Genomic DNA, 13,763 nt, shown 5'->3' with positions numbered 1-13,763 from the left:
GCATAACTCAACTTATGACCGGGTGGATGACTACAATTGGGAAGTCCTGTGATCTGTAAGTTATAGTAAATTTTTTGTTTTTCAAAAACCCTTGTGGTCGGATTTGTCCATTAACGAACTCGACCGAGATTTTACACTAACACATATTAAGTATAAATTTGGAAGTGATTTGTGAAAAATTGCGGCAGTTATCGTGGCCTATATATATATATATTATATATATATACACACACACACACACACACACACACACGCATATAAATTTTTGAGTTGACGATGGTTTTGAGGACTATGGGCCATAAAACGTAAAAATATATAAACATTTTCCGGAAGTCGCACCATAGTAACGGCTACAGTAGGTAGTATTTTCTCGAAATTTATCTAAAATAAGTAATTAATCTTGAGGTTGTTAATGTAGCTTCAAACCAAAGCCTGTGAATACAAACTACACCGGAGTAACCCAAAATTTCCCCGTTCTTCTTACTTCCATCTAAAGTCGCGAATAAAGCATATTTGCTTTATCTTATTGACAAATCATTTTAAAAATTTTAACAAAGGTTAAATTTTCCGCTGTTGTTGGTTTGACGGGACACTTGCACGTGTTCCTGTCTTGACTTAAAGCTCGGCCTCACTCGAGAGTGGTTGTTTGCAGCGGACATCGCTCGCAACTCTCTCCCTTACCGTCTCCCCCTTTAACCTCTCTTTTGTCTTTCACTTCCCCTCCTCATGCCCTCAGCCTCATTCGTCTCTCATTCGTCACGTGTTTGTGGCATTAGCTGCAGTGGTTTACATTCTCGTGCGACGGGAGTTTCTGTCACGTCATGATCGTGTCAAGTAAGTTGCGTTCGTCATTTGCGTGATGGCTGCACCCGTTTAGTGTTAAATTATTTTTCTTGACAATGACTATTAGTTTTATTTATATTTCAGCCACCATTCTCTAAATCTATAACTCTTTAAATCTGTTTGAGTGTTTCCCTCTGTGCGTTTCTTGCTTTCTGAAGAACGAATTACTGGGCCAATCCCGACGCCGCTTAACGCTTTAACCTATGTTTGGTCAGGTTCCCTTCAATGGTTGTTTTTGCTGACCCTCAGGGTCCGTGCGGGTCTTAACGTGAACGAGCACTGAGGCAGTTCTGTGTGTCCCGTGTAACGGGTGACTACTGGACGTAATCGAGTTGTGCGTTTTATTTTGCTTCTGCTTGAGCGGACTGCTTTACGTCAGATTTCCATTTCTCTCTGGAGCTTACAGCTCTTAGATTTAATTAATTGTTTTGTAAACCTGCGAATATTTATTATGATATTGAGAGGTGTCTAATGCCGTTTTGGCATCATTTTGTTAGTGACCCGTCCATTCTAATTTGTATAAATATAAATGGACCGTAGAACTTGTTATGTTGTTACGTGTTTTACTACGTGCATTTACGCACAGACGTTTCAAAAGGCTGTATTCTAGTTTTGCTGAGTGTAACCTTGTTGTGCAAGCTGAAAGTTGGTCTGCTTTATTTCACAAGTTGTCAAGTAACTTTAAATGTATTAAGTTTACCGGGAAATTTAACACTTTAAAATACGTGTCATGTTGTTTGCATGTGTGCTTTGAGATACGTAGTCACTATACCATTTATTTGATGGTTTACTAAGCAGGAATATTTTCTGTTAGTTTATTTACCTTGAAGCTAAAAATTTATATATTCTTTGTACATCTGTTTGTCACAGAACTGCCCGAGGGCCATTTAAATTTATTTTTAGATTTTTTTCTTTAATATTTATTTGATATAATATTGTTGTCAATGTTACAATTTGAAATCCGTAAAAAATCATTTGCAATTTAAAAATTGGCCCGATTATATACACTTAATCGCTCTGGTGCTCATAAAAGAATTAGCAAAGAACATAGTGAAGGCACTGTTCCTACTGTTCACGTTGTGAATAAATACTGTAACCTGTAAGTATCAGAACATATTTCGGATGAACCTACACCAGCACGATTTAACTTTAACACAGTCGAGTGGGTTAGAGGCCAAACTAATCAAAACTGATGTTTAACATAAATATAATTGAGATTAGAAACTGTTACTGTAATTATATGTAATACTGTTAATATAATAGTTGTATGTTGTTGACATAGGTCAGTAATCAGCTGTTTATTTCCATTTGACGTTACTTCTTCATACCGTTGCCACAAGTATGTGAATTATAGCGGAACATACTGCGCATGTTGGCTCGTAGCCAAGGAATGCTTTACGTGTTTCGGTAGCGCGCAAATCCCTGCAAAAGTTCGCATCAGCCCGCTGGGGTGATTCAGGGAATTTCAGGAAACAGGAGCAAGGATGGCAGTGCAGGGCCGAGCTACTCATTCACACCGCCACCTAGCCAACAGCCACACAACCACCCAGCCACACATACACAATGCCACACAGAAACACAAGGCCACACATAGACACAGTGATACGAAACCACTCGGTCACACAACTACACAGCCACACAGCGGCACAACCACCAGCTACACAGCCACACATACACAATGCCACACAGAAACACAATGCCGCACAGCCACGCAGAGACACACAGAGCCACACAGAGCCACAGCTCGCCGAGAGCTGGCCTCGCCCCACGAGATCACGTGATACGCATCGACCCGCTCAATCGATATGAGGAGCATCAGGGGATGACCCAGGGAGGGGGGGGGGAAGTGCCTACACCGCGGTCTGCTGGCAGCCTTCTGGAGTGTCCAGCAGAGTGCTGCTGCACTTCTCCCGTGTCTGCTAGGAGGGCAGGGTCCAGGGTAAACACTGACATGTCCTCTGTGTGGTGCACCCACACCCACACATGTGCACAACCACTGTCCCGCGAGGACATTAACAACACAAGTTAGGTGGCTTCAAGGACCTATCTCATAAACACTGCAACCCACATCACAAGCTTCACGCTGTTCAATCTACAAGAGCTAGATATGCCTTTCATTAAAATATTTACTCAAGTTAAAAATAGGAAAACTTGTAAAGAATGTTCACAATACTGCTGATTTTTGAACAAAATGTCTACGAGAGAAAAAGTAGTTCAGTGCGACGTACAACTAAGGACCAATGCGAGACGTTTAGATAAACGTCTGAATTTAAGGTCGGTTTGGGGCGTTTGAAAATTAAAATTTTTGAAAAGACTTATTTGTCGTACACTGCAGGAACACCGTGCATCTGGCCGAAATTAAGGAACTTCCCTCCATTTTTTAACCAGTACAGTGCAATACATAACTGCTGCTCTTGTTTCTATTTTTTTAGATGACGCAACAAGTGCTTTAAGTGAACACATCCTGAAACATTCATTGCATTCATAATATGTAACAACAAAGTTAATACAAGACTTGGCCTTTACTTCCTTTCCTTTCTAACATCAACACTGTAGCATCTTCATCTGGATCAGTAATCACTTTGCAATACAAAATTACCATTAATTAATTCTTGATGAGAATTTTCAGCTTAAGAAAGTGATTAAACTCAAACTTATGACTTATCATGTGATTTGATAATCTCTGAAAAGGTACTTGTAGAATCTACAAGCATTTGTCTGTGAATCTCGGTTTATGAAACTCAACACACTTCACTCGCAGAAATCACTTGGCACAGGCAGCGCCTGTCGCTTGCAGCTTGCAGCTAGCAGCTTGCAGCTTGCAGCTTGCAGCTGGGTCGCGACAGAGCAACGAGACACGAGCAACTTCGCGTCGTTGTGGACAAGCGGTTCTCACCCGCACGAGAGTAACAAACAAACAATTACACACAAAATATATATTTCAAACACATACCCATCAGTCATACGACAACCATCAATCTACATTTTTTTTTTAAATCAGCATGTTTGAGAGAAACATTTTTAATTACAATTTATCATTCATTCAGTAAAAACTCTGAGCGCGGACACATTTGAAAGATTCCAGCGGTTTATTTAGTACAAAAAGCCTCCTAAAACGCACACATAATAACAGTATTACGAACTATCGAGAACATAATCTTTGGTCACTCGCTAGAGACGCGATGGACTAAGGAAATGTTTCTCCGCGGGAAGTGGTCGCTGCGAGAGAGATGTCCGCGCGTCGCACAGGGAATACTCTACACGCTCGTCAGCAGGTGGACGACACCTGTTTGCAACAATGTGTGGCAGCTAGAGAGACGCTCAAGCTGTTTGGACGAAATATTGTCACCAGCTTAAGGCTAAAGATTTTTTTTAACCTTTAAGTAATAGTATGAATGATGGAAATATTTACTACAAGTAAATGTGAAAAATGAAAACAAGCTCATGAGTTTTTAATTTGAATGACGAATTCTGTTAAATAAATCACCCGTTCTACCATTTGTATAATATAATAATATACGAGGGGCAGATGAAAGGTAGTGAAAAATAATTTACAGTGACAATCACTTCCAAACTATTAGATAGATTTCAAAGAAATATTACCTATTGTAGCCGTTATCATGGTGAGACATTCAATTTTTTTTATAGTTTTACGTTTTATGGTCCATAGACCTCAAAACCATCGTCAACTCTAAATTATATATATATCACAATATTGTGAACACAATAACTGACAATTTTTTACAAATCACTTCCAAACTCATACATAAAATCTAGTAGTGGAAAAAATCTCGGTCTAGTTGGTTAATGGGCAATATCCGAACAAAGGGTGGAAATGGGGAGGTTTTTTTTTTTAAAAACAGAAAATTGCTGTAACTCCCATAATATGGAAAATATCTTATACGTTTGAAAGTATTATAATTAGTAGGAGTAATACAAAAATCTTCTGCCTGAAAAAGGTTTTTATACGACCAATCATAACTACAAGGGGTTGAAAAAAAAATCAAAGATTGGAAGACAAAAAAAATCATAACTCCCTTCGTAGGCACAACATCGAATTCGTACAAATTAGGTAATAATTTTATAATTTTTATCTAAAACTTTTGTCTGAAACAATTTTTTATTATACGACCAACCATTGCTGCAAGGGGTTGAAAAAACCTGGGCTTGAAATAAGAAAATAAATAAAACTTTCTTACCATTTACTATAACGAATTAATGTTTATTTTTGTTTCACTTTTGAAATATTGTTGAAAACTTTTGTTAAATGGTATTTATATCACGAATCATTACTCTAAGGGGTGGAAATTACAATGACAGGAAGTCAAATTGTCAATAATTTTTTAATAGATATACGTACTTTCAATTCCATTATTATTTATTGTCAAAATCCTAAACTTTATCTAAAACCTTTGACTGAAACAATTTTTGATGAAACGAACTCTTACAGTAAAAACAGGGGTTTAAAATTAAAAAAACCTTAAAACTTTCTTTGTATCAAGTTAGTCAGAATTTATTTATAACCATATTAATATTACCTTCAACCTTTGTCCAAAAATTTTTTATACGACCACATTTTAGTGCAAGAGATGAAAAATAATGTTTGGAGGTCAAAAATAATTGCATAACTACCTAAGTAGGCATAATATGAAATTCGTTAGGACATTCAATGTTGGTTGCTATTAGTTAAAAACATTCATGGAATATGATAAAATGTTAAATCGATATTTTTCGAATATTGGCTAGCATGAAGGTTTTTATGTACATTAAGTTATTAAAATGTTCCAGGAGTTTACAGAAGTTTCCAAAATATTCCCAGAATAAAAATAGTTACTTCAAAATATACCTATGCCTGTAGGCTATGCCGAAAGGGATTTTTTATTTCTTAACATAATATCCACTAACATTCACGCAACCATCGCATAGCTGCATAAAGACTTTGGGTTGCTGTCTCAGCCTAACAGGACACTCTGCTATCTATCGTACAATTTTAAAACATCATCGAATGTCGCATGCATACAAACATGGATAATGCTGCCATTTATTAATATTCTTGGAAAGTAATGCTACTAAATTAAAATAAACCATATCAATTAGTGACTTTCTTGATAACTTTCCCTCGTATATTATGCAAAAACAATTAACTTAAATGAGAGATGTTAAAGAGTGTCTATACTTAAGATTTACAAGTAGATAAAAGACAATGCTTTAAGTTTGAAGAAACATAACGAAGTAGTTTGCAGACTCTGTGGCCGTTGCCTAGACAACCATCTTGTTTTTATAAATTTGAGCTGCGTCGACACTGTATGTGCCTGCTGCGATTCAGAGCGAAACGTCAGTACAATATAACTTTTGGACGCGATCCAGCCTATAAAACCAAGATAGTTTATAATAAACAATTTGGTGTTGCCTAAACTTAAGTGTGAGAATGTTACTGCAAAATATTTATGCGGTGGTTGTCAGTAATTTAATAGCATTGAAATGTTCATATAAAAATTGAAAAAAAAAAAAAAAAAAAAAAAAACGCGCTTCCAGCATGTGAAACTTCAATGACGAGCTACAACTGTTTACTGAACATATTTTTGAACACGGGCTCCTCTTACAAGCCTTATATTTATTTTTAAGCTAATGTTGTTATAGTGTGTTAGGTTTTGTATAATTAACTATGATGACTTTAGGAAATGAAGGGGGAAAATACTTATAATATTACTGCGGAGTTGAAATAGAAACACAGAGTAGGTTCAGTAAAAAATAAACTGGACTAGAATATACATTTTTGTACCAACAAGTGTTTTGTTAAATGTTCAGATATGTCTTATTAAAACAATATGGTCTCAGCTGACAGTTGAAGGGGTGCCATTTTAAAGGGGGTGTGGTGTCAGCTGATAGTGAATGTGTGACAGTTTTTGTGTCAGCTGACAGCAGCTGTAGTGACAGCTGACTGTTTATGTAGTGTAAGCTGACAATGGATTATTTTTTAGCTGACAGTGGGTGTAGTGTCAGTTTAAGTGTATGTGGTGTCAGCTGACAGTTGAACAGTGTTAGCGCAATTTTATTGTGGTAGTAGCTGACTGTAGATGTGTTGTCAGTCTACAGTGAATATTGTGTTAGTTGTCAGTCTAGTCAGTTGATATGATGTCAGATGGCAGTGGATTTTGTGTTAGCTGAGAGTAGATGTTGTGCCAGTTGTTTGTGTTTGTTGTGTCAGGAAACTGTGGATGTAATGTCAGCTGAGAGTAATTTTGTGTAAGTGGTCAGTAAATGTGGTGTCATGTGACAATGGATGTGTTATCAAGTGAAATATTTTTATGTCAGTTTACCGTGGATGTTGTGTCGGCTGATAATAAATGTGATTTAGAATGACAGAAGACTCTCGGCCAATTGTCAGTGGATTTATTTTAGCTGACAGATGTCTCCAGGACTGTTGATGTGCAGTTTCACTGCGCACGACCCAAACTCCAGCCCTATCACGGTGGAGTGTCAGTGAGCTTGATTCAAGCTTTAAGCTTCAGCTATGTCACTGGGGACAGTCACTGCGCGTGACTCAATATCAAGCCCAGTCAATGTGGAGTGTCACTGCGCATGACACAAGCTACATCTCTGTCACTGTGGATTGTCACGGCGCATGGCTCCAGCTCTGTCAGTGTGGTGTGTCACTGATCATTACTCAAGTTTCAATTATGTCAATGTGGAGTGTCACTGCGCATTACTCAAGTTCCTGTCCTATCGGTGTGAAGTGTCACTGCACTTGATTCAAACTCCAGCCATATTATTGTGAATTGAGTGTCATCTTACAAATGATGACAAATAGAAGATGCATTAAATATGATACTTTCAAGCTTCGATACTGCACTTTGCAAACCGGAAAAACCACTACAAAGATCATAACGTAGTCCAATTCTAATTACAGGCAAAGCAAGTGTTTCAATAGGAAGAAATATGCACTTGTTGGCTTCAAACATATTCTAGTTGAAACAATTTTTAGAATTTTTTATTTTAGTACTAGTTTGAAACAAGTTTATACGTTTTAATCTTTATTATTATGTTAATTAGAGTTTTTTTCATTATTTTCCCAAGGAGTAGTATTTTAAGAAAATAAATACAAGAATATTTAACATTGTGCTGTAACGGATAAATAAATTGAACATAATTGGGGCAATCTATGCTGCAAGGGAGAGAGAGAACGCAGTGGCATAGTGTTGAAAACAAGTTACTCGCGATACAGAGGACCTGGCTTACAATCTCAGTCTAGCAATCCCGACCACGGTTGTTTGTTAGGTTCTCCAGAACAACGCTGGGAGGGCGTGTTGTCCCGTCCCTCCGTCGCATGCAACATGTGTTCTCATTGGTTCTTGACCGGTTGTCGTGTGACCACCTGTGCGCCAACCTCAGAGTCAGCACTACCAACTGCTGGGGAAAATGAGCAGACAATTACCGCGGAGTTTCAGTCGATACTTCACACGACTGTCTGGCGGGCCGAGATCGAAAGGAACATCTGATAAGAATTTAAGACACGTAACACTTTATACACAAATTATGTTAAATTATAACACATACTACTTAAGGTTAACTTTGTGCAACTCAGAAACATGATTTCGTAAATAAGACTTCGTAACAAGAATTCCTATGCTGTTGTAAATGCAGTATCGCAGCATGTTTGAAGGCGGCTTAAGGTGACCAGCTAGTTACAGGTGTTAAAGGCGACACTGGCTGACTGTCAGTTTCTCTCCGCCCTTATAGGCGTGAGGCTGTGAGCCGGAATGGAATGCAGCAAGCTGCAAGGACATTCAGCTTAATGGCAGCCTACACATACTTCCCCCAGTTGGAAAACTACATTCCAGAAAGCTTGTACCTAAAAACAATTGAGTTAAGCCTTGTTTTGACTTGTTTTCACAGCCGCACGTCTGCTAGCCTATCACCAGGTCGCCAGTAAAACAATCAATACATTCATACTTCTGCCCAACACGTCTGGCTGAGGTATCATATTCAAATACACACACATTTCCCGGTAGGCACTCTTCAAGTAAGTAATGTTTTACTTGTCGTAATGCTGACTGTACTTTTTACGTGGAAAATCAACATTTAAATATTAATCACTACTATGAAGAAAAAAACAGAACACTCCTTGGAAACCAGAAACATCATTGAACTTGACCAATTCCAAATCATAGCCAACACCCGATATTACAAGAAAATATGCATTCGAGAATCAGTAGAAATATTAAAACCCCCAGCAAAAATAAATAGAGAGATGGCTACAAATTATGCAGAATATGGGATCCACTGTTCAAAAAACCTCTAAACCTACCTTTGCATCTAACATAAGAAAGGTCAACTCTGGTTGGCCAAACAGCCCAGCCAATCAGAAGAGAAGAGGACACTGATTTACCAGCACTTCCAGCCAATCACAGAAGCCCATGCCAACCAGACGAAAGGAAGGCTGTGATTGGCCCACAGCTACAGCCAGTCAAGAAATACTCCTCTCAGGCGATAGCATTTAAGGCAGAACAGAACTTGTAATGATCCCATTAGGTAACTATAACCTGATGATGGCGACTGCAAAGTGGACCGAAACGTCGGCCATATATTTGCCTAGAACGTGGCTACAACCCAGAAGCCAAGCTACTTCTTAAAAAAATTAAAATAAATCGCAATTTATGTTTATAAATTTACCAACTGAATCAACAATTTCTTATTTCGAACCAAGGAGGTGACTCACTTTATGTAGATACTAAATTGATTTATGATGTTTATATATTGAAAAATATTAGAAATTTTAAAAACTATTTTGATTTAGCTGGTTTCCAAATTATTTGGAAAACATATAGCTCAAAGATACTGTTTAACTCCTTTTTGTTGTTGTGAATATTGGTACATGTTTAACGATGGGCAGGACCCGCTGTATTGCGGGTGTGGCGGAACTGCGAGCCATAAGCGGGGAGGAAGGGCACTCACTGTGCTGGACGGGTGTCTCCTCCGCTCGCGCGCTCTGCTGGTACTTGTTGCATGTCTTCTTCACCATGTAGCAGCGAGGCATGGTGAGGTGGGGCTGGGACCCACTCTGAGACACCCTGTATCTTCAGCTCGCTGCTTACATATCCACCTCACACGCTCCTAATGCAGCACAGTAAAAACCCCTTCTCTTCTTTCTTTCTTTGTAAAGCATCAAATATATCGAATAGCAATGTCACGATACCCTCGATAAATATACTTTTAAAAAAATTATTCTTATCAAAACTACTTTCTACAAAGCTTTTCTTATAAGGGAGGAAAAAAATTTGTTCGAATACCACATCAGACACTTTGTCAAATGTTAAACATCTTCACACCGCAGTAAATATTTTTAAAAAATACACAAGTTCAGTTCAATATTTTTGACATGCTTTTTTTTTTAAGTTTTATCAAAATAGTTTCGTCCTTCGACTGATTCCCAGTACCTCGCATGAGGGCAAGGAAAACATCGAAAATATTGCCCTTTCGGTGTTCTATTGCTTTCGTTTCTTAGCGCACAGCATACGTGAAGTCCTCGTTTGTCGAAACCTCGCGCGAGTCTTATCTTTCTTTGGTTCTTTTTTCTCTTACAAAAAATCACATAGCATTTAGTCGTTGTAGAAATTCGTTATTCGTTCGGTGTTTGCGGGACGCCGCGGCTCGCCGGCAGGACAGAGGACAGCAGAGGACAGCAGAGGACAGCAGGGGACAGCTGGGGACAGTTGGGTGCGGCGGAGCGAAGGGCAGCTGAGGGGCGTGTGCCAGCAAGGGAAGAGGTGGTTGGGTCGGCCTACCCTGGAGCGAGACAAGCAGAGGGTGCGGGATGCAAGAGGAAGTATAGAACCACCTGTTAATAACCGGGCGGGCTGGAAGCAACAATTGGTCGATGGCACATGCAGGGGTGCGGAGGGCTCACATGCCGGCCGAGGAAGGGCGGGAGACAGCGACAGAGCTCCAAGTAGGCCGGGGCGAGGTCTAGGGAGTAAGGCCGGACAGCAGCGGCGGGTCGATGCGGTGTTGGTGGCGGGCCGCTCACATGTCGTCACGTGCAGGCGCCGAGCCCCGCGGCGCTGGAAGCCCTGGCTGCGGCGCCGCGGCGCGAGTCGCCCCTCGTGCTCGCATCTCACGCACTCGCTGTCGGCTGCAGCCAGCGACGCCCGGGCACTGGCGGCCCGCCGCGCCACAGACCGCCGCCTCTAGGGGGCCGCGCGCATGCGCGCCTCGACGGCGATCGATGCGCGGCCCCGGGGCGTCGTGCCGCCCGACACCTGTTACCACGCAGCCACGAGGCGTATCGATCCGCGCGGGCCAGGCCGGCGTGGAGTCGGCGTGCGCCAGAACCGCCTGTATCCCTCTACTTGGGCGCAGGAACACCTCGCTCCCGCTACTTCTGCAGCGGGACCGCCCCTCTTGCACTACTGTCGCGGCGACACACACTTGTTGATGCTACTGCACAGGGCAACTTGCGTGTGTCTGCACTACACACTTGTTGCTTCACACTTTTCGCATTGTGCACTGCACACTTGTTGCTACTGCACGTTACAAGCTCTCAAGCTCTCGTGCGGACCTGTGTGCACTCCATTGCACACTCTATCTTCAGCATGCAACATAGTCTAAAACTGTCACACTGCAAATGCTGCTATAAATGCGATTCTTCAATGTGGTGGAAAACTTGACTTTTTTGATTCTTCAGTATTTACATTTAGGACTTATAAAATGCTAGGTGACTTGCAGTACATGTGTAGACGGGTATTTCAATAGGAATATCAACTGACTTGTGGGTGTTTCGTAAAAGTTGTTAAAGTGAGTTTTTTTTATTACATTCAATTATTTTAGGGCACACGAAACAAACAAAGGGTCAGTTAAAATAATTAAACCTTTTACGTTTCTTTCTTACAACCTAAAAAAAAAACATGGTTATATATGATGTAACAGTTGTAGCATGGCTATCACTCTTAGGACATTATTAGTCAGGGTCGGACAATTTAATAAATTTTATGTAAACACAAATAATTATAATTTTAACTACAATTTTGAATAAGTTCAGAGAATCATTGTTTGTGCTTAATTTTTTAAAATTTTATTTGTAACATTGTTTCTTCTGTCATTGTGTATCGTTATGGTACTTAACTGATAAATCTTAATTTCAGTGGATCCACCTCAATTTATGTTCTTATGAAATGTTACATATATTTTATTTATGATTATAAGCCATAGACCCGAAGCAAAATTTTCATTTATTCACCCTCTCTTCTTTATTAAGTTTGGTATGTTGGTAACATTTTAAACCCTTGCTGTTTTGTTTAACACTGTAATTTTTAATACATAATAAAATAGTAAAGTAAATTAAACGATATGACATGTTGACTGGAACTTTCATAGATTTTACTGTTTTTAATAACCTCCAGTGTCACCCATTGAGGTTATGTGGAATGCTATAACCACTGAAAGACTTCCAGGCAATAACAAACCTCACAATTTTATAAATATACTTTCCTTTTTCCACCCTTTTAGGGACCCTTTTTCGTAAAATTAAAAATTCTTTGTTGGATGTTTTGTATGTTAATAATTGGCAATAATTTAGCTTGATTAGTTTCAGAGATGTAATTAATTAATTAAAACCACATTTACCTCTTTTTCAGCCCCTTAGGGGTAGAATTATATATTTATATACAGCCTAGTTTTTAAGTTAGCCAAAGACCGTTCTAATAAAAACAGTTCATCAAAATCTGTCCAGTAGTTTAACGTGATGCTCGAGCAGACAGACAGACAAACAGACAGTTACACTTTGCATCTATATACTTTTTTAAACTGTATGTGGCCTAAGTAATTTCTCATGATGATATATTTGATGGGAATTTTTTATATTTAACCTTTACTGTGAGCCTTAAGTTGGTAGAATCATAATTTTTGTTTTTCTATTGCTTGCTTTACGCAGTTATGCCATGGTTCGTGTGTTACAGTGATTTTCATAGCCTGTTGCTGAGGAACGCGCTGGCAGTAGACCTTTCTGAGTTTTTATTTTATTTTCAGTACATGAAGGGTCCTGTGTTTATAATATTTCATAAAAGTTCTATTGGCTCTAGTTGTCCCGGTCTATTTTTCTCGCCCAGTCCCACGCTTCGTCACTTTGCAGTCCTGATTGTGTGGTTAGTGGCGCCTCTACATCCCCGACTGCACCACTCTGCACAGCATGTGCCTCTGCTCATGTGGTCTGCTCTGTTCCTCCACAGTTAGACCGCAGTCCACCAGTCACTGCTTCGAGTAAGCCATTTCGCTTCGACTGTTGAGTGTTTGAAACTGTTTGTATGCCTCCCCCCTCCCCCCTTGCATCACCCCACCACCCCAAAAAAAATTGTTTGTCTGTAAAGTCGGTTTACGGACGATAGTTTAATGTGACGTCATAACAAAACATTGATGAAATGATTGCATACTTTTATGAATAAAATTGAATCATTTTTATTGAATTATCACTATTTTGTATGAATACAAAGAAGGAGTGAAATGAAATCTACAATTTAATTGATAAGTTTACTTTTATTTGCACTCATTAAATCAAATTACTTTAACGAAGAGATTATTTTAACTATAACTTTTATACATGTTTGCTATTTAACTTCTTCCAATCTGTGTTATTCTGTTAAGGATAGGACGATGATAGGAAAAGTAGGAAACGAATGTGAGTGTTTCAAGTTTAATGTGCCTCGAAAAAGTCAAATCGATGGTTGTCCCAATCGAGTGGAAGAAAGATAGATGCGGCGCAATCGTACAATGAGCGTAACGGGACACAGTGTAACGGGACAATGTGCGTAACGGGACACTTTTTCGTACGTGCAGCCGGCGTTCATCGATTTATTATACGTTCTCACGTCAAAAACTTGATTCAAATTATTGCGATGAACATTCTTTAGAAATTTAATCAAGCAATC

The 13,763-nt window shown here is 39.4% G+C and overlaps 1 long non-coding RNA gene across 1 annotated transcript in view; it reads left to right on the top strand.

The window, feature by feature from the left end:
* Nucleotides 1–763: 763 nt before the first annotated feature.
* Nucleotides 764–13,763, top strand: part of LOC134540704 (uncharacterized) — a 28,482-nt gene continuing 15,482 nt past the window's right edge. The window contains exon 1 of the long non-coding RNA XR_010076491.1: nt 764–834. This is a non-coding gene — a long non-coding RNA (uncharacterized LOC134540704). The remainder of the gene's footprint in view (nt 835–13,763) is intronic.

This window comes from Bacillus rossius, chromosome 17, assembly GCF_032445375.1.
Source record: "Bacillus rossius redtenbacheri isolate Brsri chromosome 17, Brsri_v3, whole genome shotgun sequence".
Lineage (NCBI taxonomy): Eukaryota > Metazoa > Arthropoda > Insecta > Phasmatodea > Bacillidae > Bacillus > Bacillus rossius.
The sequence above is the reverse complement of the archived record's forward strand: the minus strand, read 5'-3'. Positions and strand labels throughout refer to the sequence as shown.